This window comes from Notechis scutatus, chromosome 2 (assembly GCF_049901735.1).
Source record: "Notechis scutatus isolate UNSWTSFEM ecotype Mainland chromosome 2, rNotScu1.2, whole genome shotgun sequence".
Taxonomy (NCBI): Eukaryota; Metazoa; Chordata; class Lepidosauria; order Squamata; family Elapidae; genus Notechis; species Notechis scutatus.
Window position 1 is genome coordinate 139,194,573 of NC_142010.1, and position 26,434 is coordinate 139,221,006.

The 26,434-nt window shown below is 43.2% G+C and overlaps 1 protein-coding gene across 3 annotated transcripts in view; it reads right to left on the reverse strand.

Annotated features, from left to right (window-relative positions):
* The window catches only part of SP7 (Sp7 transcription factor), a 127,701-nt gene extending 116,605 nt beyond the window's left edge, over window positions 1–11,096 (reverse strand). The window contains exons 1-2 of one of the 3 annotated variants that reach the window (XM_087956375.1): window positions 10,959–11,096; window positions 10,596–10,807 (exon numbers count right to left, since the gene is read on the reverse strand). The gene's annotated coding sequence lies outside the window, so the exon portion shown is untranslated. Of the gene's footprint in view, window positions 1–10,595 lie in introns of all 3 variants that reach the window. The other 2 variants (XM_087956376.1, XM_087956374.1) reach the window with 2 other exon arrangements.
* Between the last annotated feature and the right edge of the window lie 15,338 nt (window positions 11,097–26,434).

Genomic DNA, 26,434 nt, shown 5'->3' on the forward strand with positions numbered 1-26,434 from the left:
ATATTAACTGTAGACCCCTCACATCCTGGACATAAACTGTTTTAACTTATTCCCTCGGGATGGCACAATAGGGCATTGCATGCCAAGACAACTAGACAGAGGGACTATTTTTTTCCCCTCATGCCATCACTCTGCTGAACATCTCATTCTTGCAGTTGTGTCTAATTTCTATGTATATTAAGCCACATAGTGTGACTTCACTATTATTATTTATCCTTTTTATTATCTTCTTTATTTCTCCCTTTTATTGCTATTATTATTCTCTTTGTTGCTTGCATGTACATTGAGTGCTTCTATACCAGAGAGAAATTCCTTGTGTCTCTAATCACACTTGGCCAAATAAAGCATTCAAATTCAATTCAATTCCAAGAACTACCGTATTTTTCAGCCTATAAGTCGCTCCGGACCATAAGACGCACATTCGCTTTAGAGGAGGAAATCAAGAAAAAAAGAAAATCTGCCTCTGGCTCCCAGCATCCATCCGGTATTCATCTGGCTAGCATCCTTGCAGCAAACAGCAAACAGCCTGGTCAGCTTCAGCACATTATTGCAGCCCCAGCACATGACTCAACAGGGCTCCGCTCCATTGCGCCCACCACTGGTCAGCTGAGCACATCAGTTGGATCCCAGCCTCCTGTAGCCTGGCTGATCAGTGGGCTGGCCGACCAGAAATGCTGTCATTGTTGCCTCCTCTGTGTCTGTTGCCTCCGCCGGAAGCCTTCGCTGTTGAGCAGCTGATTGGGGGTTGGACCGGCCTCCCGGAATGCTGCCGATCAGCTGTTCTAGGTGGCAGGGATCGCCGCAGCCTATCGCCACCATTGCCGCTGATTGCCACTGTCACCTATTGCTGCTGCTGCCTGTAAAAGGCTGTACAGCACTGTGAGACAGTATATAAGACTAAAGTGCTACTGCTACTGCTTATATGATAAAGCAGCAGCTGGCTGAGGAGAAAGGGTGATAATTGGGACACGAACTGTTACAATACTGCCCTATCACAGGCTTGCATCACCTAACTCTTACCCCTAGAAAAGCACTGCCAGAAAATGATCACAACTGGAGTCTCCTTGTGTGCAAAATTTGCCCTGTCCTGGTGATCCCAGATCCATAAATCTCATACTGGCCATCTAGCAGAAATGAAGGATTCCAAAGGAGTTGGGCTTGTGTACCCTTTGCTGTCCCTAGAACGTCTTACCCCTCTATTAAGAAGAAAAGATTGGCTTATTTCCAACTGGTATGAATATTGGAGCAGAGTGTCCTTCCTTTTCTGAATCCCAGGAGCATCAATAAGTTGAAAAGAGTTCTAGAGATAAACTATTTCAGGCCTGCCTGTCTTATCAGGAAATAGGAGCTCAGAGACAATAGATGCAGTGGTTGAAATGTTGGACTATTTTTTTCAGTGCTGTTGTAACTTTGGACGGTCATTAAATGAACTGTTGTAAGTTGAGGGCTACCTGTATTCTGAATTCAGTGTTGATTTTACATTGACCCATGTTTCAACAGTCATTCTTGCACTTTCTATTTTGCAGCCTGGAAAATGCTTTGGGTATCCAATGAATGTTTTGTCAGTAGTAGTGTTGGCACTGCAGAGTACAGAACCTGTACCCACACCCAGCACCTGTTTGAGAATTGGCAATCAGAAAATTCCATAGGTACTGATGCATTTCCTGGGCCTTACTTTGTAGAAGTATTTATTCACCCAAAGATTATATAATGCAAAACAAAAAACAAAAAGCAAGTTGTTTTTTAAAAAATTTAAAAAAAACACCAAATTGTAGAAGAAAGTATAAATATGCACATAAGCAATAAAACAGCTTAGGCTTGTTCTAATGGGTTTTGATGCAATACAGTGAGGACAGAAAGCTTGCAATTCTAGTGATTTCAGAGTGCTGGTTTGACAGCAAGAGGTCCTTCTGTTCTACTTTCTATTAGAAACAGGAGGAGTTCTAAAGTCAGTGACTGAAATCTTGTAGAAGAGGCAATTTAAGAAGCCTCGGTTTCTTAAATTTCTCATAATATATTCACTCTGAAATGGGACTGAAGGTTGTACATTCCCTCTAGAGCAGTGGTCCCCAACCTTTTTATTCGGCATCATTTTTTGATGAAAAGTGCTTCCGGTGAGCTTTCACCGAAAAGCTCACCGGAAGCACTTTTCATCAAAAGACTGCAAACCAGCGCCGTAGGACTTGTTCCACGGACGTGGCGGTCCGCGGACCGTGGTTGGGGACCCCTGCTCTAGAGGATAGACCACTGAAGTGAGCTTGAGAGAAAGCTCTGCAATGGCTTAAGTATGTACGTTAAGTACATATAGCTACTTTGATGGAGTGAACTCTTCTCTATTATTCTCCAACTCTTAAGTATCTAAGATTCATAACCTATCTAGAGACATTTCTAATGTCAGTTTCGGTCACATCAATAATCAGTACTAGCAAAAATTGGATTGAAAAAGCCCTAGCAAATATACTTCTAGATCTAGATCTTCCAGGCTGACCTGAAATTATCAAAGGGAATCACAGCAGTTAAGAATTCCTAGCTAACAATAACCGAGTTCACAAACACTACCTTTTACACCATGCAGATAAGTTTGAGGCACAGTGAAGGAGTTTCCCTTAGTAAGGTGCAAACTTGAAAATCATATAGCATATGAGAAATTATGTTTAATTTAAATGTCTTCATGGTTTCTGCTGTATAACACCTTCCCCATAAACAGAAGAAACTCAATACAGTCCATACATTTCTGCCCTTTCAGGAGTTCATCTAATTTCTTCATAATCTGGAAAAATGGTCCATCTGTCCGTGAAATTTAAAAATCCTGATTTATTATATTAGGTATTCAGGTGTAAGTTAGTAAAGTTTATGGTACCAGACTTTCTTCAAAAAAGTCATAATCTTGATTTTGGAGTAGCTGATGTCAGTGGCAATATGTTACTAAGGCTCAACAATTTCTCTAGAGTTCAGTCAGTGTAGTACACTGGATAGTCATGCCACCAGCATACAGACCATAGTTATTATTTAGGCTGGATAATCTTAAAAAGACTATAGATGAATTGGCTACTTATCTTCAGAGCCTATCTTTAGGTATAGAGTCAAGCACTAATTAAAAAAGAAAAAAGAAAAGTAATATATTATAATGACAATGCTTCCTCCAGGAGAGAAAAGGCAGTTTTGTAATCACAGTTACCTCAACTGAGGGCACAGCCTTGCCATTCCCTTCTAATTCAGATAATTCCCATCTGCTCCAAACCTAACCAGAATTTGAATTTGCAATGCATCAATGGTCGGATTCAAAAATTTTTTACTAGCAGTTCTTTGGCCGTGGCTTGGTGGGCGTGGAAGGTGACGAATACTGTAAAATCTCCATTCCCACCCCACTCCTGGGGGAAGGTTACTGCAAAATTCCCATTCCCTTCCTACTCCTGGGGAAGGTTACTGCAAAACCCATTCCCTCCCCACCCCACTAACCTGCTTTCCAGCTCCGTTCTCCTGTGCAGGGCAACAAAAGAAGACCCAGCCAATCAGCTGGGATTCGGGAGGCAGAGAATAGATGGGGGTGGGGCCAGTCAGAGGTGGGATTTGCCGGTTCTCCGAACTACTCAAAATTTCCACTACCGGTTCTCCAGAACTGGTCAGAACCTGCTGAATACCACCTCTGTAATGCATCCTAGAAGGCTCTCCTAATATAATTAATGTTAATACTGATATCTGCTTCCTATATTCAGCTTTATTTGGGTTCTACAATTTTCCATGTGCACAAAACTTTGCCACTGCAACAGAAAGAAGACGTGAGCTCCTTGTTGGAACAAACCCTGTCTACCAGAATAGAAGGAAGCCATTGTCAACTCATAAAACATTCCTATGCCTGTTTTAATAGTTGCCATAGGGAAGGGGCAGGGGTGGGATTCAACCGGTGTTACTACCGCTTCGGTGATTATGTTTTGCCTGCTTTTTCCCTGCTTTTTCAACCTCAGCTGTGCCGCACAAAGCAGCTAAGGTTGAAAAAGCAGGAAATAAAGGACAGAAAAGAGCCCAGGTGGCCAAACAGCAGCAGACACAGAACCAGTTCTGTGTCTGCAGCTCTTAGAACAGGGGTGGGCAAACTACGGCCCGCGGGCCACATCCGGCCCGTTGGTCTTTTTAATACGGCCCGCCTCTGGAAAAAAAAATTCCCCTCTGAAAAAAAAATCGGGGCTGGCCAAAAGAAACCCCGCGCCGCGCGCCAAAAAATCGAGCTGGTGTAGTTCTTTACTTGGGCAGCCAGATGCCCGCAGCAGCGCCCACAGCAGCAACAGGCAGTTCCGCCCGGGCTCCGCTCAGGTGTCCGGCTGGGGCTGTCAGGAGTTGCTACCGCCGGCGCAGCTCCACGCGGCTCCAGTCCCGCGTTGCCTTGGGAAGGAAAAGGCAAAACCAGGAGCCGCTGAGCCTGAGCCTCCAGTGCCGCTGCTGCCGTTGCAAAGCGCCACCGCGGCTCTTCCTTTTTGCCTTTCCCTTCCCGAGGCAACGCGGGACTGGAGCCGCGCGGAGCCCCGCCGGCGGTAGCAACTCCTGACTCAGGGGGCCTCCGAGGGGAGGGGAAGGAGGAGAAAAGGGGGGGGAAGGGTGGGGGGGGGCGATTCCCAAAAAATCTTGTGCTGACCCGGCCCGTCTGACAAATTTTAAAAGTCAATGCAGCCCCCGAGCCAAAAAGTTTGCCCACCCCTGTCTTAGAAGAACTGGCTCTATAGAACCGGGCAGAACCAGTAGCATCCCACTCCTGGGAAGAGGGGGAGGAAAGATATCTGGAAGAATAGTTGAAAGCGAAAGTACATTCCAATCCTTATCTTTAAAAGATTGTAACTAAAATACCAGAGTTTTTCCTGCAATCTATTTAATTGGACAATGTGAATGATGACACTCAGCCTGTGAATGTGCTCAATTGGAGAATCTGGTTTATGAGACCCCCAGGAGGGAGGGGAGAAACAGAGTCAGAGGTGACTGTAAATTACGTATGCCAGAGTTGGCTTCATACAGGGCAGTACCAGTATGTCGCCTCTAATGAATCCTTTGATATTTTGCTCAAGAATCATGATTTAATTAGAGTGATTGCTGGAATCCTGACAGCCATGATCTGGTGTAAGTAAACCACCAAACACCAACACCACCAATCGATTATCTCAATTTGCAGAACTGAAGCTCTATCTAGTCATAGTTTTGGTGAAGAGTATTGCTGAACCAACATATTGCTCTTATTTTAATAAGGTAGACCTTCGGGCCACTTGGATCTATCAACGTCATGTTTATTGCTGTCCCCTTTACAAAGAAGCTTTCGTGCCTAGGTCGGACATCTTTGCATTCCCTTGAAAAACCAAAATAGCCATAGAACGGACAATTTGTAGCCTCACACCACCCACCTTGCTGGGTTCACCCAGAACATTTGGCTAAAGTATTGTTGTCTAGTTTGTGGCTCCGCATGAATCCAGCCAGTGTGATCTCAGTCAGTGGTTGTTTGTTCACACTTGGGCAACTGGATTAATTGAACAAATCACGAATAAGGGAACTATGAACAACCATCTCATCTTTGCTCATGTTCCTGCACCTAAATGGCACCAAAACATCTCATCTCAAGTAGTGAGCTCTGTTTTAGAGCAGTGGTCCCCAACCTTTTTTATGCCGCGGCCCGGTACCAGCATCAGCTGGGCGCCGCCATCTTGTTTTGATGAAAAAGTGCTTCCAGTGAGCTTTCTACCCAGAAAAGCTCATCGGAAGCACTTTTTCATCAAAACAAGATGGCGGCACCCAGCAAACCAGCGGCCCGGTAGGATTTGTTCCATGGACCGGTACCGGTCCGCGGACCGGTGGTTGGGGAGCCCTGTTTTAGAGGACTCCTTTGGATGAAGTTTGGCTATTGTGCTTGCTTGCTTCTTATAAATGCAGTAAGAGTCTACGGTGGCTAAAGGTTAAACAGAGCTGAAACTTCCTCAGTCATACACAGGAGCAAAAGAAGAGATAGGTTAGGCCAGCTTTGCTGGCTGAGGAATTCTGGGAGTTGAAGTCCACAAGTCTTAAAGTTGCCAAGGTTGGACACCCCTGGGTTAGGCTGTAGATCACCAAGCATGTCAACGTCAGAGATTAGTCTTTTGTATTCCCACTGACAAACTACTTAACATTGATATTGTTGCCCTTGAATATAAATAATTTCAGGGTTGGTAAACCTAATTTGTTTCAAGGTGTGTCTGAACATTTAAACGATGTTTCATGGCTACGCCCTCAATTAGAGGAATCTTCTTTTTTTTTGGTGAAAAAGGAGGCCACACAGAACATGTTTATCTTAGTTGTGGCTGCTCTAGCTATTTTTGTCTATTGTACAGAAAATTAGAATTTAAAAGAAAGACAGTTGGCTTCATCCATTAATGCCATAATGTGGTTATGGTTTACTGTTAGCCTAAGAGATTTTGGCTGCAAGGGCTACTGTCATCTGGATTTTTGAAACTCAGATCTGGTAGTCTTACCGGTATTTAATAATTGAACCTATCTATTGCGATATTAGTTCATTGATTACTATGCAGTTTGAACTGGGTCTTACAGTTAAAATGAAATGTGTTTTAGTGCAGTAGCAAATGTTTTTCTAGAAGACCACATTAAGTTAAGCCTCTGAAGACTGCAGAGAGTATAATCTTAACGTAATAGTATTGAAACAGGGCTGAAATTGTTGATTTGATTTTTAAGGGTTTTTTGAGGGGAGTGTAGAAGGGGAAGAGATCAAACGGAACCCATTTAAGTGCCAAGTTCTGTTTTGTGAATGGCCATTAATAAAATAAATAATAACTGTTGGTTATCATTTGCCTCACTTTTAACATTTTCACCCTAAAACCTCTATGCTTTAAAATGCCTTTACCCCTCTTTGAAAGCAAGTAAGATAGATTTCATAATTAAAGAAAACAATTATTTTACAAGAACTACGAGATAGAGGTTAGCCCTTGATCTGTTTCACTTTATATCACCACCATTATTTCATTACTATGCCATGAATATGAGATTGAACAGAGCTGGGAAGGAAGAAAATGCAGTCAGCATAAGAGGAGACAAGAAAGCTGACAAGGCTGGTTTATAGTTCTGGCTAGAGATCAAAGAGGGAGAATCATTCCCTTCTCACTTCAGTCCCTCCCTCTATCCTCACTCTTATCCAGCAAGATCCTCATTGGAATTACCTGCTGCCTGGAATCAGGAATTCTCCAGTGGTTCCAGTGGCATCTTGGGCAGATATTTGCAGAATCAAGTCTGCAGGACCACCAAGTTCTAAAGGCTACAAACAATAATTAATATTTTGGAGAGGATGTGGATTTGGAATGGAAAGCCTAGCATCTAGAGGTTTTATAGAATGGAAGATTTAAAGCTTTTACTGGAAAGCAGTAAAAATGAAGGAGGGGGGAGGGAGGGAGAGGGGGGGACTATATTAATAAGTAAATTTTCATCCCATTTGTCTTTTTTTTTTTAAATAAAAGATTTTTAAAGGACAAACCATTATTTCCCACTCAGAAAATCTCTGGTGCCTGGACAACATTGAGAAGAAATGTTGGTACACTGATACTGTGGGCTAAAACTATTTTCACCATAATAGAATTCAATATAGCTTGTCCTCCACAGAAAATATAATGCAGGAAAATTGCAATAAACAACATGGCCTTCATAAAACAAGTCTGCAAAATGACTGCAATAAAGGCATTGCCCAAGAACTATGTATTGGCAATGGTGCTCTGATTAGTGAAACAGAGTCTGCACAGAGGGGAAGAAAGCAAATACAGAGTGATTACTACGCTAAAAAGAGATTCACAGTCAGCCAGATCCCAGAATGTTGGACAAGTACCATCCCTGCAGGATACTTTGGTTAATAATTGCCTCTTTGTCTCCTGCCCTTTGCCCAGTCTCAGAGATCAAAAATAGATCTGTATTTTCTGGCTGTTCTTCAGCAATAGTTAGTGCCCAACTAATCTTAGGAAAGTTTAGGATTTCTGTAAACTTTTCCTTGGGGTGATATTATTTATTATTTGTCAGAGGGAAACAAGAAACAGCCACTCTTCTGCTTTTCTCATGGTACAGAAGTACTATAATATGCCATTTTATACTACCAAGGAAAATCTACTTCCCTCCTGATTTTTTGAATTACAAAACCCCTGATCATAAGACATTTTGTTTGGGGCATGTGGGGGTTGATGTTGAAAGCTGAATGCCATACATGTAAGTACCCGCAAAAACTTAAGAATGAATATATACACACACACACACACACACACACACACACCTTATAAAGCACTTCTACAGGGCTCGACCAATGAATCTTGAGTGAGGAATATACTGTGATTTATACATTTTGTTGTCATGCTGTGGCAACTCAGTCACTTGACCTTACAGCACAGGCGTGCAACCCTTTTGTGTTTAACCCTTTACAATACCTGGTGAGTCAAACCACCAGGAGGTTTTTGATTAGTTGGCATCAGAGGCTGTGTTGGCTAGATCAAAGAGCTCAGATCAGGCTGACAGGTTAGCTTTCTGGGTGCCTCTGCAACCATAAAACTAGTACCCAACAAAGGGAAGGAGCATGTAGAAGTTGGGAGGCGGCTTGCCTACCAACATTCAAGCAGGAAGCCCAGACAATCATTTGAACCAACTTTGATGCAATAAACTCTGCACATACGGTATCTGTCGGTCTGGTATCTTAATTCTAGCAGGTAGTGTGTGATAGTTACAATAGCTGATTTAGTTTGGAATGCTATATACGTATGTGGTGGGTGCCTTCTTTCTTTTTCTCTCTTTTCCAATAAACTTTTTTTAATCAAGAGATTTTGCTATATGGGTTTTACATGTAGAGAATATTTTATTTTTACATATGGAGAATATTTTATTTTTCCTTAAAATATTCTCCACATATAAAACTGTATGTTGCACAGTGGCCCTTTGTGCTACAGGATTCCCACAAGGTTTATTTTTTGAATTAAACTAAATTCAATGTGGTTTCTTTCCTAATCTTTCTAAAACTGGGCTGAAAGGAGAATCTGGAATGGATGGGCTAAAAGTCCACCAGCTGGATAAAGTAGTTGGGATCAGAAAATTCAGTCTCATTGCTTGACCTCTATCTTACAGCAATGCTTTGTTTAAATTTTTACTGGGGAATCCTTGAAACAAGAGTTGCATTAGTACTACTGGCGATTTAAATTAACCTTCCTCTCTCAGCCCGTAAACCTTTACTGCATCTCCCTAAGATCCTATGATTCCATCTTTAAAACTCAAAAGAAGACACTGAATATAGCTATACAATTTTGTTCTAAATTGTAGACAAATTTAGCCACCTATTAAGGTCAACTCCCACTTGGCAAACAAAGGCTAAAAATTCTCTCTGTGACACTCGGCTTCCATTGTAAGGTATGTCATTTAAGCAACCAGGACCAGGAAGAAGAATGTCAGCAACTAGAGAGATTGATAGTTAGATTTTGCAATAATGACGCAACTACGAACATGCCTTATCATGTGGGAGGCAGAACAGAAGCAACAGTTGTAGACTTTAACGTGGAAACAGACTTCTCTGTCTCCCAGCTTCCCCATTCTTTTCCCTTCCAAGAGGGACAAACCCTGAACTGCAGCAAATGAGGAAAATTCATCCCACACCTGGTCACTCTGTGCAAGGATAAGATAAAACTTTTCTGCTTCCGTTCTTTTCTTGCAAACTCCCTTCCTGCTACTGATTAATAAGACAGCACAGTTCATGCATAACCACAACTTAGCAAGGTGCCTGTGCCTTGAAGATGCACAGATATCTGGCTTCGATCGGGTGTTCCAGTTTAAACCAGAACAAAGCTGCCAACCCAAAAATTCCAATATCAGACCTGAAGTATAGTAAGGATGGGGGAGTTCTCTCATACCACCTTCCTATTAGCAGCTTAACTCAGGCAGCAAGTTTCAAGCCAGCATCCCATTTGAGCTAGAGTGGGAAAGAAACACAAGGAATTGTGTTGACATTTAACACAAACAATACATCCTTGTTTGGACATGTCTGGCTTGAGAGGTTGTCCTAAGGAATATTTGAGTCCCAACATCACCCTTTGTAAAATGTATACAATTTATTATTAATTATTGCATTTATATTTTACCTTTCCTCTTCAAGGCTTAAGGTAGCATATGGAATATCCCTGCCTTCCATGACAAACCCATGAAGTAGGCTGTCAGCTGTGAGAGAATGACCAATCTAAAGTCAAACTCTGTAGTAGAAAGGATGTGGAGAAAGGATGAGCTAGCAAGGTGGGGGACAAGCATATGGCACCCAGATATGCCATTTTGAAAATATCCACCAAGTGAAACCAACCAGCTGGCAAGGAAAATGGACTGCCTGCAGTCTCTTATAACAAAAGAATGAGAGAAATAAATTCAGGATTTAAATTTTATGGAACTCATTTAGAGAACCAAACTCTTACATTCCTGAGGGAACATATTCCTAGAGCGGCCTTTCTCAGTGAGCAAGGCCTCCGCTGATTCAAAGCTCATACTATCATTTCCTTAACTGTACATTCTGGTAAGTTTGTTTATACATCAGGCCTTTATAATGTTACATTTGTTTCATCTCCAGACCTTACCTGAGGAAACTTGACGTTGTCTTCAGCTGTCCAGTTTTAATTTTTCCTTTTCTCCCAACACAACTTTTGCCATCTATGCAACTCAGCAGATTTCATTGACCATGTGGCTAGTGACACAATCAGGGAACTGCCTGATTCTTCTGGTCACTTTAGGCTGATGACCACTCGTCTCTGGCTGCTGGGCATTTCCCTCCATGGCCATTTTGATTGGGCTGCAAAAGAAAGGAGACATCAAACTTCCATGGAGGCATCTGCCCATGTAATGGCTAACTTACTGTAGCTTTCCAAAGATCTGCCAGAATTGCTGTTTCCTTTGAGAGACTCATTATATTGATTGCTTCCATGTACGGCCTTCCTGGGTACCTGTTGTAGACTCAGCCTGAAGAAGGAGCATAACATGGGGAAGGCATGTGTGATGACCCGTAGTCTCTCAAAATAACCCAAAACATATATTAAAGTCCGGTAAAGCCTTCAACTTAACTTCACTGTTTTATTAGGCACAGTTTAAAGTCACAAAAGTAAACAATGAGGCAAACAGAAAACCAAAACAAACCGCACTGATGAGAGTTCCGGAGCAAGCCAAGATAACTAATCATAAACTCCAGGAAAATAACCGAGAAAAGTCCATGGGAAGAACGCCAGCAAAGATAAACCTCTTTCAAGGTGAACACTAAATTGACTCCTGCAAATTCTAACTGCGCAGTTGCAAACTTATATACATAGCTCCCAGCTGCAAGCCACGAGGAGGATCATGGTAATCTCCTCTTGAGTAGACCTCGCTTTTCCCTGATCCTCTCCTCCCTGCATGACCTAGGATGGATAGGGGATGGGCCTGGATCCTCCTCTGACTGCTCAGCCGGCCTCTGCCCTTCCCCAGCCTCCTCCACCACCTCTGGAGCCACACTCCCACTCCCTGTTGGCTGTTCCTCCTCTTCCTCAGAGTCAGTCTCCATCAGGGGCATGACAGAGTGTTTATTGTATGAAATGGGTGCTTGCTTGACAACAAACAGGGACCCCAGTAATGGAAAAGCAAATGTTTTATAGAAATTGAGAGTTACAAGACAGGATATCCTAGGGATCTGATTTGCTGGCCAATTTACTGAAGCTAGGCTGATCCTTCTTCCTATACATGGGGTTACTTCTATTATTACGCAAACTGGGCTTTTCAAGAGGGCAGCAGTGCTGAGGAAATTCATTGTTAAAGACGATGAGACTTTGAGGTCATCAGGCTGATTGCGGATGGAATACTTGGGGTTTCTTTAGGTTGCAGTTCCATTATAAGGGCTTTCCTTGGGCCATGCTGTGAGCTGGGGAGGCGGCCTTTATTCTTTGGTTTAGATGGAGTTGCAGGGGAGAGTTGTCTGGGGATAGAAAGGATCAATTTGGATCTGATAGGATTAGGCAAAGTTATGAACTGAGTTTGGCCCTGGTTGTTAGATCGGTAGATCGGTCCCCATAGAGACGCGAGACCAACAGTGAACATTCAGCTCTTTATTGAGTATACAGTTCTGTACAAGACCTGCGCTTCGTGGCAGCTCTTCATATAGGAGTTGTCCGTGGCGCAGCGGCCAATGACAGCGCTTTGAATCTCCCGCGATCGGCTCAGCCAATCGCGGTTGATTCTAAGCACGCCAATCACGGCCGTTTAGTTGTCCAATCAGGTTGCGGCTTGTGAGGACCAATCGGATTTCAGGATTTGGAGTATTCTAATACAGAACACTGGTCATTTCTAAAAGGAGGGAATCAAGTACTTTTTGGATACAGGTTTAGTACCTGCCTATCCCACTTAAGGAGATTGATGGGTAACACTTTGTGAGAGTGGAAACAAAATCAAAGGAATTCATGAGTTATATTCCATAACTTGTTCTGTATTAAAATGGTAAGCACAGCACATCTTGGAAGCCTTTCCCTTCCTCTGATGCAAGGAAAGGCCCTCTGCTTATGTGCAAAGACCAGGACCAGAAGTACAGCTAGACCTTGACTTACTGTCACAATTGGGACCAGAATTTCTATTGCTAAGCAGGGCGGTTGTTAACTCTTATCCAATTTTATGACCTTTTTTTGCAATGGTTGTTAAGCAAATCTTGTACCCCACTGACTTTGCAGAGCAGAGGCTGACTGGAAAGTGCACAAATGATCATCATAAATACCGTCATAAATACCTGCCACTTGACAAGTACCCACACTTTGATCACATAAACTTGGGGTTGCTGCAGTAGTCATAAGTACAAGGACCAGTTATAAGTTACTTTTTTTTTCAGTGGTGTTGTAACTTTAAAAGTTCACTAAATGAATGGTTGTAAATCAAGGACTACTTGTAAGGTCCTTGTCGCTTCACCTCCAGCAGATACCCATGTGTGTGTGTGTATTATTTTGCAGTAATATCATGCTGGTTTTTATGCTTTTATGATGAATAGCTTGGAGTCACTTTCTGAATCCAGGGGTATATAAACGAACAGATAAATGAATAAATAAAGAATATAAATATAGGATAAATATTCAGACTCGTGCCAACTTAAAATAAAGGCATGGCAGTCTTTGTGTTCACATTGAGACGATTGTCATTACTTGACAACATTTGAGTATTAGAGAAAGTACCTTCCATCTTTGGAAGCCATTGGCTGAATTTCTGCAATATCCTTGTCACTTTTTTCCAATTTTATGCGGCAATATAGGAAATGCCATTTAGATTTTTATTCTCTCCTGCAGGAAGAGCTCTGCTCAAGATTCTAAAATGGCTTGGTAATATTTGATAGGTTACTGCAGGATATTCTCTTTAAAGCTTATTCCTCTTCCTGTAGCTGGAAATGAATAGAAAAAGGTGATCGCATGGACAATATGTTGCCAATAACCCCTCTCACCCAAGAATTAAAATTCACAATCCACTGGCTTGTCTAGTAATATGTCCAAAATTGAGCCCAATCCTTAAGAATTGATTACAGCTTAAGCCCCAACTTTCATTAAGCCTTCGAATAATATTTGGTAGACATAGAAGGCCACAGCTTAACAACTTCTCTAATTTCAGACTGTTGACTTGGTAGCCCTAGCACCAATGAACAAACACAGGCCTGTGCCTATGGGAGGAATCCAACTTTGGTTGCCAAGCATATTCTACCCTGGCATTCTGCTTCTGATGGCGTGCTGTCCACGCCCTGTTCTTGTGCTTGAAAAGGTAATATTATCAAACAGCTGCTTGAAATATCTTCTTAGGCCACCCAGGAGCTGCTAAGCTACATCTGCAAGTCTCACAGGACAAGTTGGAGCAGTTCACGCTAACAAAAGCCACACCTCTGTGGGCACTCCACAGACAGCGCTCAACCCAGTTCTTCCCTCGTCACTCCCAAAGAGGCCTCCTCCCTCTCCAACCTGCGTCAAAAGAAAGATGAGGTTGGGGTTGTTTCATGAAGGCCATTTTTCCTCCATAGCAGGTTTAGAAAGAGAGTCATCTCATATGCGTAATGAACTGCAGTGATTAAACTTGATCACTGCTAGTTCTGAGCAAGGAAGAGGTCACTCCCTTGCTGTGCCATTATGTGGCTGAGAAGAGCAGCTTTAGAATTTCTTTATACAAGGATCCAGAGATAGGGAAACTGAAAACAGATCCTGTTTCTTGGCTTCCACATGTTGCTTTGTAGGCAGAGGGAGGTGACATGCATTCAAATACATGACGCCTCTTTCTACCTTTTGCTTCAGGCACAAGGAACAGCAATGATTAGTACATAATCACCCATGTATTAAGCCAAGACATGTTTTACTGCCATGTTGTCAGCCTGCTTTTGTTCTAGAGGAAGCAGAGAAAATTATCATTAGTGCTCCTAATTCAGTACAGGTAGTCCTTGACTTATGACCACAATTGACCCCAGAATTTACGTTGTTTAGTGAGAAATTTGTTACCTGAGTTTTGCCCTTTTTTACGACTTTTCATGCCACCTTTGTTAAGTGAATCTCTGCAGTTGTTAAATTGGTAACACGGTCGTTAAGTGAATATGGCTTCCCCATTGACTTTGCTTGTCAGGTCGCAAAAGGTGATCACATGATCCCAGGACTCTGCAACCATCATAAATGTGAGTCAGGTGGCAAGTATCCAAATGTAATCATGTGACCATGGAGAGGCTGCAATGGTCATAAGTGTGAAAAATGGTCATAAATGGTCACTTTTTCCAGTGCCATTGTAACTTTGAATGGCCACTAAATGGGCTGTTGTAAGTTGAGGACTACCTGTATTGCTTTCATAGACTAAATCATTTTGCGCTGGAAAGCACATTTGCTATATATACTATACAAAATATATTATACTATGGAGAATCTCATAAACTGTTTGTCATAGGTGGAGCCACTAACAAAATGGCTGCAATGGAGAACGTATAATTAATTACAAAACTTCAGTAGCTTAGTACACTTCCTACCCTCCATCAAGATCCCTATTCCCAAGAATGGTCATGTTTTTTTTGGGTGGGGGGGATGTTTCTGGGTAGGTGAAATCAAAACACTCAGGGGCACTTTTGAAAATGAAGATTATGCTGGAAACTGCTTTGCTTGCAGCATTCAGTGCCCTTATTCCATTTGTTTTTTAATTAAACAAAACCACTTTGGTGTGGTGGTGAAGGTGCTACCTAGAAACCAGGAAACCGTGAGTTCTAGTCCTGACTTAGGCATGAAAGCCATCTGGGTGACTTTGGGCCAGTCATTAAGGCATTAAGAGTTGTTAACCTAATCCTACGTAGCTTTTTCTCTGGTAATATCACACTACTAACCAGAGCATACAAAACATTTGCTAGACAGTTCATCAGTCTGGAACCCACATTACGTATCTGATATTAGCACAATTGAGAAAGTCCAGAAATATTTCACAAGAAGAGTTCTCCACTCCTCTACTCGTTGTAGAATACCTTATGCCACCAGACTTGAAATTCTTGAACTAGAAAACCTTGAATTACGCCGTCTTCGGTCTGATTTAAGCATGGTATATAAAATCATACATTGCAATGTCCTACCTGTCAATGAATACTTCAGCTTCAACCATAACAACACAAGAGCACACAATAGATACAAACTCAAAGTTAACCGCACCAAACTTGATTGCAGGAAATACGACTTCAGCAATAGAGTGGTCAATGTCTGGAATACTCTACCCGACTCTGTAGTTTCTTCCCAAACCCCAAAAACTTTAACCTTAGACTGTCTACTATTGACCTCACCCCTTTCCTAAGAGGTCTGTAGGGGCGTGCATAAGCGCACCAACGTGCCTACCGTCCCTGTCCTATTGTTGTTTCTCTTATTCTCTCTCACTCCAGCCCACCTCATAGGATGGTTGTTGTTGAGTAAATAGGAGGAAGAAGGAGTATTATGTATGTTCACCACTTGAGTTCTTACTTATAAAGTAAGAAGTGTGGAATAAAAATTAAGCAAATAAAGTAGGTAGACAAGAAGCCAAGTGGACTCATCTGAGAGCACAATGGAATTCCCAAGATTACCTGTTTTCAGGAAGGAAGGAGTTTTTCACAGCATTACTAGAAAATGATAGGAAAAGCTTCCCACGATGTTGTTATATGTCACACTTATATGTAAAACTGCCTAATAGGGCCAATTGGATGACATCACAAAATTGATTCCCCCCTAGATTGTTTCCCCAGGTAAGAACCTAAAAAAAGCTCTCCACTCACGTGATTGAGAGCCAGTAAATTGCTAGAGCAGTTTTAAAGGACAGTTTGTACAAAAGCACTTCCCCTGTTTTTACAATTCACATGTACATGTTCTTTTAGCCTCAGGCTTCCAAATGGAAAGAATAGTAACTAGATTAGTGAGGAAAAGTAATTTTATCCATTTATTTATTTATCTTAAAACCTGTATGCTGCCTTTCAAAATTGAATTTTCCCAAGGTTTTTTGTAATACATTTAAATTCATAATATACAAGCCCTGAATCATTAATATGCATAATTAAAATAAACCTAACAAATACTACATCTCCTATGTTCATCACCTTTTATGATTATCTTTAAAAAGAAAAGTAACACATTTATCCTAAAATAAATAAAGTAAAAAACTCTGACCCAAAGGTGCTTTTTTCAAGAGGCAACTGGACTTTCTGGTTTCTGCCTCTTGAAAAAAGCACCTTTAGGACAACCATGACCTGGATAACTGAGAATCTCCAGAGACATAAAAACAAAATCCTGAAGCTATTCTCACTACTTCTAATAAAGTATTCAGTTATGATTTTGCAACTCAGAAGATACTTTAAAGGAACTCTTCATTCATTCTGATATTCTAATTCTAAATAACTATATTATGGAAGAAGAAAGTATGGAAATGATTCAAGAGAAGGCAGAATACTGGAGAAAAAGGGAAATTGTATTGACTATAGAGAAATCAAACATACCTAAACTGAAATATTATAATTTCAGCAAAATTAGGCTGAAATTCTACACATTTACTAGAAAACAACAAAATGATCTTGTTGTGAATCAATAAAAGTTGATATTCTAAATGCAAATCAGGGGTTGAAAACCTGCAGACTTGATTGGTCCTTGTACAACAACTTGGGATTGGGCCAGAGCTAGACCCTGATTGGCCACTTTGGGAATACTTCTCATTGGTTAATAGTTTGAACCTGTTGCAAGTTCATTGGTTAATAAGGTAGCAGCTAACCCTATAAAAGGGCTACTGCTGCCCATAGCTTTGCTCTGTTCCATTCTGATCCCTGTTATTATTAAAGAGTTGAAGTCACTGGTCAGATGTCTGGTCTCCTTATTCTCCAAACTTAACAGATCTTAATGGGACTTACTTCTGAAAAACAATGTATAGAGTGCCATTATGGGAACAGAATTTAAATTGGGATAAAATACACTTTTTAGTTCATCATATGAGCTTCCATAAATAGTTTTGTTGTAATTTAGCATAACTGTATGCAACTGCTTGGATTGATTGGATTGAAGGACTACAAAATAAGTCTCTTTCTTGCCCCGATGGAAACGAACAGGATACGGTTCTCCTATTTCCATTCCTTTTTCACTAACTGTATCCTCCCTCTCCCCAATTATAATTATTTACTACAATAATAACAGAGGAAGGCAGTTTAACTCGGTTCTATCACCCCAGGGAGATATAATTGTTGTAAAAGATGTTAGGTAAAATCTGTATTTTTAGTAAACAGGCAATTCTTTGTAATTATGACTCAATAGCTTCAGACTAGTCAAATGCTTCTGAACTGCCATTTAATTGAGAAAACCTGTGGTAAACCAAACCCTGCTGTTGCCAATCTAGAGTTTGAAACAAGCAGCAGTTCTAGATGGTTTGGCAGATCCAGATCTAGAAATCATGCTTCCAGAGGCAGCTTGTACTTACTCAAACTCTTCTTTCTCATACTTGTCTACTTAAGAAGTAGAATTGTTGCAGTAATCAACAAGACAGAGCTTGGATTAAGGTTACTTTGAATTATTGCCATGTCCAATCCAGTTTTAGCTAGCAAGCTCTTTGCTAGCTCTCTTTGGCAATTCCAAACTATAAAATCTGGAGATTACTTCCAGGAATCTGAAATGCAACTGGCAACGGTCCTACAGTACTCTTTTTCAAGGAAGGGGAAGAGCAAGTGTCCCCCCACCCCTGTTTTTATGGGAGTGACCTCTGCCTTTATAAACTTCACAACTAAAACTATTTCCTGAAAGAGATGCAATACAGTAGCCGGAATTGCTTCATCTGCTGATGGTTTGGCTGAAATGTAAATATTGCCACAGAACAGCCATTTTTTTTTTAAAAAAAGGAATACAATCCTTCCAGCCACTGTTAGACCAGTTAGACAGTTCTTCCACAAGGCAACTGTTATATTCTGGGCATGGGTGCAAGTAATTGAGACGAGTCAGTGACTTAGTGAACTTCAACTCTTTATTAAGGATCAGAAACAGAGAGCCAAAACCCTTGGGCAGCAGTAGCCCTTTTATAGAGCTAGCTACTGACCTGTTAACCAATGACCTGTGTCCACATGCTTAACTTTTGGCCAATGAAAGATGTTAAACTAATAGCCAATCAGGTTGCTCCGTGAGGACCAATCCCAGTTTGCTATCCAAGGGCCAATCCAAAGTGCAGGATTTCAAGCCTGCTTAACATAATGTTAATAAGTTTTATTACATGGTTTTTTGTTAGTTCATAACACCCCTCCCCCCTAGGTTCCGTTTGAGGGGTGCGGTAACATATTCGCGTAGATATGCAGGTCGTTTCACCTGCCTGTTTGATTTTCGCAGTTCCACCGGTTTTTGTCTGCAGTCCGATTCCGGTGGAACGCTATTAAGGGTTTCTGGTGCGGCTAGTTCCGTTTCCACGCGGGAGGATTCGGCACGGCTCTCGTTGTTGTTATCCCAGTCTCCTAGGCTTACTTCCGGGTCCCGTGGGCTTGCCTCCCTCGTGCTATTTCTGGGCGGAGATATCACCTCGCTCCCTGATTCTTCTTCAGGTTGCGCGTTTCTTTGGTTAGGTTGCTGGGTCCCCGTGATTATGTCGTCATCTAGCCCGTTTTCGGCCTCCTCGATATCTCCTCCCCCCTTAGTTTGTGAATTATGGAAGTCACGGGAGGTGGGTGCCATTCTGGATCGAAGTTGATCTATATGGCGTTTCCAAAATCTCCCGTCATTAGTCTGTAGGCGGTAGGATCTGGGGCCGGTGGGTTGGGTAATAGTTGCAGGGACCCATAATGGGTCGCCTGAAAAGTTTTTAGCAAACACCAAGTCGCCTACCTTGAATTCGCGGCACTTCCCGCTAGATCCACAGGGTTTTTCTGGTGAATAAGAGGGATGGAGGCGGTCGAGGTGAGAGCGAAGTCTCCGCCCCATTAGCAGTTCAGCAGGCGTCTTATTCGTGATGCTGTGTGGGGTGATGTGTTGGAGCAGGAGTATTCGGTTGAGCTTGTCGTCGATGTCCCCAAAGTCCATTTTATGTAGGGTTTTCTTGACGAACTGTACCATTCGCTCCGCCCTTCCATTAGCCGCAGGGTGCACTGGCGAGGTGAGCGCGTGGCGGATGCCCCGGTCCGCTAGATACTGTTCAAAAGCTAGGGCCGTGAACTGGGGCCCGTTATCAGAAACTAAAACGTCTGGTAACCCATGCGTTGCGAATAATTTATTCAGTTTATTAATGACTGACTCTGTTGTGGTTGTCTTCATCTTTTGAATTTCTAGCCAGTTTGAATAGGCGTCAACTGTTAATAAAAACGTGTGTCCTTTGGTGGGTCCCGCAAAATCAACGTGGATACGGGACCACGGACCTCGAGGGGTTTCCCACTCGGTTGGCGTCGCTTTAGGTGGGGCGTTGCTAACGTCTTGGCACTTCTGGCACGTGGTTACCCAGTCTGCAATCTGCTTATCAATGCCCGGCCACCATGCGTAGCTTCGTGCGAGCGCCTTCATGCGCACGATGCCCGGATGTCCCTCGTGTAATACTTTTAAAACAGTCTGTTGTAGCCTCTCTGGGACGACTACTCTATCCACCCAGAGAACGCAACCTCTCTGGGAGAAAAGCTCAATCTGCCGATTCTTGAATGGTGCGAAATCATCGTGGATTTGGTCGGCTGGCCATCCTCGTTCGACCCAGCTGAGGACTTGTGCCAGGACAGGATCCCATTTTGTCTTGATCGCGATGTCTCTCGCTGTTAGTGGCGGCGAGTGCAGCGTTTCAATTTGGAGCGTCGTGAGGGTTGGAGCTGGGTCGTCGACGGCTTCCGGAAGTGGAGAACGACTCAACGCATCAGCGTGGGGAATGGCTTTCCCTGGGCAATGTTGCAACACGTAATTGTAGGCAGCTAGGAACTCAGACCATCATTCTTGGCGATAATATATAGGAGGTTGGCTTGTCTCCCGCTATAATACCAAGCAATGGTTTGTGATCTGTAACTATCGTAAATGCTCGTCCATACACGTACTCGTGAAAACGCTTAACAGCAGACACAACAGCAAGGGCCTCCTTATCGAGTTGGCTATAGTTCCTTTCGGCCTTTGATAATGTTCGTGAGAAAAACGCAATAGGTGCTTCGTTTCCGTTTGGAAGTACATGGCTTAAGATTGCTCCCACTCCAAACGGTGAAGCGTCGCAAGTAATAGTTAAAGGTAAAGTCTCGTTGTACTGCATCAAAACAGCGTCGGAGGTTAGCAAGTCTTTCACTTGTTGGAAGGCGCATTCCTCTCGACGTCCCCAGACCCAGGTAGCTCTTTTATCAAGAAGTCTGTGTAAGGGCTCCGCTACAGTCGCCTTCTGGGGCAAGAAAATGTTGTAGAAGTTAATGAGCCCCAGAAAGGCTTGAAGGTCTGTTCTATTCTTGGCCGTTGGGGCGTTTTTAATCGCTTTTAGCTTGTTATCAGTGGGATGGATTCCTTGACTATCGAGAAGGTATCCCAGGAACTCCACCCTCTCAGTACACAGTTGACATTTATTTTTTTTAACCTTCAGGCCGGCGTCTTTAAATTTCTTTAGAACCATTCTGAGACACTTTTCTAAGATGTCTCAATTAGGGCGGCGATTAACACATCATCAAAATATGGTACGACCGCTTTTATGCCTTGTAAGAGTCTCTCCATTAAACTTTGAAAAATTCCCGGAGCTACGCTCACTCCGAATTGGACTTAAAAGCGCCTCTATGCGTAACGATAGTTTGTGCTTCCGCAGTTTCCGCATCAACGGGCAACTGTTGGTACGCTTGTGCCAAATCCAATTTAGCGAATATCTTCCCACCACCCAGGGAGTGGAGAAGGTGTTGAACCACCGGTACCGGGTAAGCACTTTGTTGAAGTGCGTGGTTCAAAGTGGCCCGATAATCCCCACAAATTCTTAACGATCCATCTGGTTTAATGGGTGTTACAATTGGGGTTTCCCAATGGGCGTGGTCGGTTGGTTCTAAAACGCCCTGGGCTATTAATTTATCGAGTTGCTCATCAATCTTTGGTTTTAGTGCAAAAGGCACCCGACGAGGCTTAAGGCGGATAGGAGCTACTTCAGGGTTGAGGTTAAACGATATTGGGGTCCCCTTGTACTTGCCTAGTCCGTCTGAAAAAACGTCCTGGAATTCTTGGGCGAGAGACTCCTCCCAGTCGTTGCTCTCAGCTCGGTGGACGCCGGCTACCTCGATCCCGAGCGGGGCGAACCATTGTAGGCCTAATAAGCTAGGCCGATCACGATCGACGACAGTCAGCGGTAGTGATGCGATACGGTTCTTGAAGGAGACTTGGACTTGGCTGGAACCGACGACTGGGATTCTGTTGCCCTGGTAATCCTTGAGTATGATCCTTTGGGGGCTGAGGTCCTGTCGACGGATGGCCGGGATTAGTTGCTTGAAGGTTTTCCAGGAAACCATTGAGAGGGACGACCCCGAGTCGACTTCCATCACGCAAGGTTGGTTCTCGATGGCGACCTTTACTCGGATCTTCCTTGCGTCTAAGGATGTAGCATGGCCGATGGTAATGGTTTGGTGTGCCTCTTCCCGTCTCGTTGAAGAGGCAGGTGCTTTATTTCTGTAGGAGTGGTTGTTCCATTGGTGGTTCGGGTGGTTCCAATTCGCGGGTGCGAATCCCGAAGACTGGCTGCAGTTATTCTCCCTGCGCTTGGGACTGGACCCTCGCTTGCTTCTGCAGACCTTTGCAATGTGGCCTCTTTTTCCACAGGAACGGCAGAGTGCATCGAGGAATTTGCAATCGGATCGTGGGTGGTTTGCCCCACAACCCGCGCATTGTCGCGGGAATCGTTGGTTTTGTTGGTCTCATTCGGACGGAGTCAGTTGACCTCTTCCTCATCACTTTCTGATGGGGATTCCAGGTCTTCATGATGCGCCGTTGTTGAGTGCCTCTCGGGCGAGGTGAGGTATCATTCGCGAGTTGACGGAGCGGTGCATTGGTGCGGTGCATTCAAGCGGCCGACTTCCTGGTTGCTTCTGCTGCAGTAGCGTCTACGATGGCATTGGCAAGATCGATGTCCCCTTTGGCCATGATCTTGCTTTGCACCGTCTGGTCATCTAATCCCAGAACTATGCGGTCTCGCAAAGCTTCTTCGAGGTTGGAAAACCCACAGAGGCCTCCCAAATTCCGGAGGTCAGCGATGTAGTCTGCGAGACTTTCGCTTTTCCGTTGGTCCCTCTGGTAAAATTCATGTCTTCGGACAAGTGTGGGCACTGCGGGTGCATAGTGGGCCTTTAGGAGAGGAGCGAGGGCGTCCCAGTCCATTGATTTCACTTCAGCCAGTTTTGCAAGTGATTTTGCCATTTTAAATACGGCTGGCCTGCAATGGGTCAGGAATATTGTTCGTTTCTTGCCGGTTGTCGCATCCTTTAAGTTATTGATCTCCAGAAACATCTGGAACCGATCCATATATGAGTCCCAGTCTTCGTTTGCCGGGTCAAATGGAGCGGGTAGTATAGCACCGCTGGCCATGTTGCCGTCGTTGGTGCGTGTTCAGCCACGTGCTCTGTTTGGCGCTCTTTAGTGTTCAGTCAGCTCTATTGTCTCTTGCATCCCATCCTCGTCGCCAGTGTTATATTCTGGGCATGGGTGCAAGTAATTGAGACGAGTCAGTGACTTAGTGAACTTCAACTCTTTATTAAGGATCAGAAACAGAGAGCCAAAACCCTTGTGCAGCAGTAGCCCTTTTATAGAGCTAGCTACTGACCTGTTAACCAATGACCTGTGTCCACATGCTTAACTTTTGGCCAATGAAAGATGTTAAACTAATAGCCAATCAGGTTGCTCCGTGAGGACCAATCCCAGTTTGCTATCCAAGGGCCAATCCAAAGTGCAGGATTTCAAGCCTGCTTAACATAATGTTAATAAGTTTTATTACATGGTTTTTTGTTAGTTCATAACAGCAACATCAAAACACAGCTTTCCAGTGCAGGAGACAGTAAAAGGTATGCTGGTTTAAATGTGCACTGACCACATTTCCAAACTCTGTTCTGCCTCAAGAGTGAAGCAAAAAGAAGGCCCCTGTTCATGCAAGAGGCAGGAGGGAGGAGAAAGACAGGCCAGGCATGTTTTCTCTGGTGCCAGTTACTGGAAACAGATGATTGCTATATATTTTTTGCTGTCACTTTTCCAGTCCCACACAATGATCACTCAGATATGGATAAGAGAACTGGCAGCCAAAGAGTGGTTCTCTTGCAGCTCTCTCCCTCCCCATGCATCCCCCCCCCCCCCCATTTCTCCTGTCACTAAAAGAAGCAGTGGAGAATATAGGAAACCCTGTTTCTTAACTCTTCCTGCCACCCATGACAAGGAAAGTTAGGGAACAGTAAAAGGAGAAGCAAGTATTTTTCGTGCTAGCTCTTCCAGTGCCTGAAAGTTGAGGGAAAGCAGTTTTCTTAAGTGAGGTAAAGAGCCAGTCCCCACTTCCCTCAATACAGGTATAGTCCTCAATTTGCGGCCACAATTGAGCCGCACAAATGTTGCTAAATGAGAAATTTGTTAAGTGGGTTTTGCCCAGTGGTGAGATTCAACCGGTTTGCACCACTTTGGCTGCACTGGTTGTTAAATTGCTGGCTGGCCCCCATCCCGCCCTGCCCTGCCCCTTACAGACGTCCCCACGCGCCCACTTTTTGCTCCCAGGAGGCTGCAGGGAGGCATACTAGGCCCAAAATGGGGTGCAGGGAGGGTGCGGAACGGTCCCCCCACGGCTTGTTTTTGTTCCCAGGGGGGTGCAGGAGGCCAAGTGCTGCCTGTCACACCCCATGGCCACACCCACCCTGCCAGTCATTAAGGCAGAGAACCGGTTGTTAAATTATTTGAATCCCATCACTGGTTTTGCCCCATTTTATGACTTTTCTTGTCACATTTGTTAAGTGAATCACTGAAGTTGTTCAATTAGTAACATGGTTGTTAAAGTGAATCTGGCTTCCCCATTGACTTAGCTTGTCAGAAGGGGGTCACATGACCCCGGGACACTGCGGCTGTCATAAATATGAGTCAGTTATCAAACATTGGAATGTAAATCACGTGATCATAGGGACGCTGCAACAGTCATAAGTGTGAAAAATGGTCATAAGTTACTTTTTTCAGTGCTGTTGTAACTTCAAACTGTCGCTAAGAGAACTGTTCTAAGTTGAAGACTACCTGTAATCCTCTGATCTCACAGAGCACATCAATCGGATAGGAGAATTGGGGTACAGTGATGCCTTCCACCCTATAAATATATACATATACATATACTGTATATATAGTCAATCATCCAAGCCTTGGCAGTTTTGGATTTGTTCCGAGGAAAAAGAAATGGGAGAGGCAGCTCTTTGACAGTGGGAGAACCCTGGAGCCAAAAGATGATAGGTTGAAAAAAATCATTGGCCAGGTACCAGAGGTGAATTGTACTGAACTTTATTGATCCATATATACCCACAAATTACACGGAATCACCTCTGCACACTCTAATTGCTGTGAAGATATTTTTGCCTCTTTTTGGAAAGGATTTGATGCTTTTTATATAGAAGATAGCATTGCTTAATAGATGGAACATGGAACATGCCAAATCTGTCAGGTTTTACAGGGTGGGTAGAAAGTAACAATGAGGAAAGCAAACCTTCAAACAGTCAGGCACTATACCATAAAGAGCTTTGTGGGAAACAACCATCATCTTGCCTCACACATAGCAGCTTGCTAGTAACAAGTCCAGCTTGCTGAGCCACAAAAGTGGCACTGGCATATAGAATGCACACCTGCAACCGCTGCATTTTGGACCAATATAGTTTCCAAGTCGTCTTCAAGGGCAGCCCCACTTAAAGTGTGTTGCAATGGTCTATACAAAGGTATACAGCAGGAAGGAAAGGGAACAAAGTGCTCCAGATTGGATATGAGCCAAGGGCCTTCTGGTCACATCTGCCACCTGCTCTTGAAGCAGGATTTGCAAGTCCAAAAGAAGTCCCATTCTCTAGGAGAGTGCCCCATTCAGGACTAAAGATGGAAGACCCATGGCCACCTGAAAATGTAGGAACATGGCCAGTCACATGGGGTAGACTTTAAGTATGTTATTTCCCATCAAGACAAGCACTGGGACAAAACCTTGACCAGATCACAAATATTGTCTTCTATCAATATCATTTGGTTGACCAACAGCCGAGATATATAGCTAGATATCATCAGTATGTTCTCCCTACTATCACCACCAACTGGAACTAGTCAGGGAAAAAGGAGGTGAACCACTACAAACTTATACTTCCCATTCAGAAAAATATACCATGATTGATAGTATTAAAAACGGAGAGATAAAAGAATCAGGACAATAGCACCACACCATCCCTTCTCTTTTATAGGTAATCAACAAGCACAATCAATGCCATCACCATACCATATTCTGGTCTGAAATCTAACCAAAGAATAGTCCAGACAATTCACTTCCTCCTGGGCCATTTGAAGCTACAACTCCTTCCCCAAAAGAGAGGTTGAAGACTGGATAAACTTGTCCAGTGCTGTTGGGTTCAGCAGTGGCTTTTTGAGGAGGGGACCCATTACTGCCTCCCTGAAGGCAGGAAGAACTACCCTTCCCTCAAAGAAACATTAATTACCATATGGATCCAATCACAGGCCAACTCCCAGGAGGCCTTTAGTAGTCTGGAGAGATATAGAATATGTAGTATTCATATATGTATTTGTTGAATTGTTTCAGAAAAGTATCCAATGAATACTGTGTATAAAGGAATTCAAGCATAAACACAATCCAAATCATATGTCAATATACATGCAAAGTACTATGCAATATCCTAACTACATACTGTGCTTTCTTTGAGTACTGATCATTCCTGTTCGTCAAAGGATCACCACAGAATTTTAGAATTAGTACTGTATGCATTACTCTTTGTATTATTTACTTCAATGTGATCATATGCAATAAT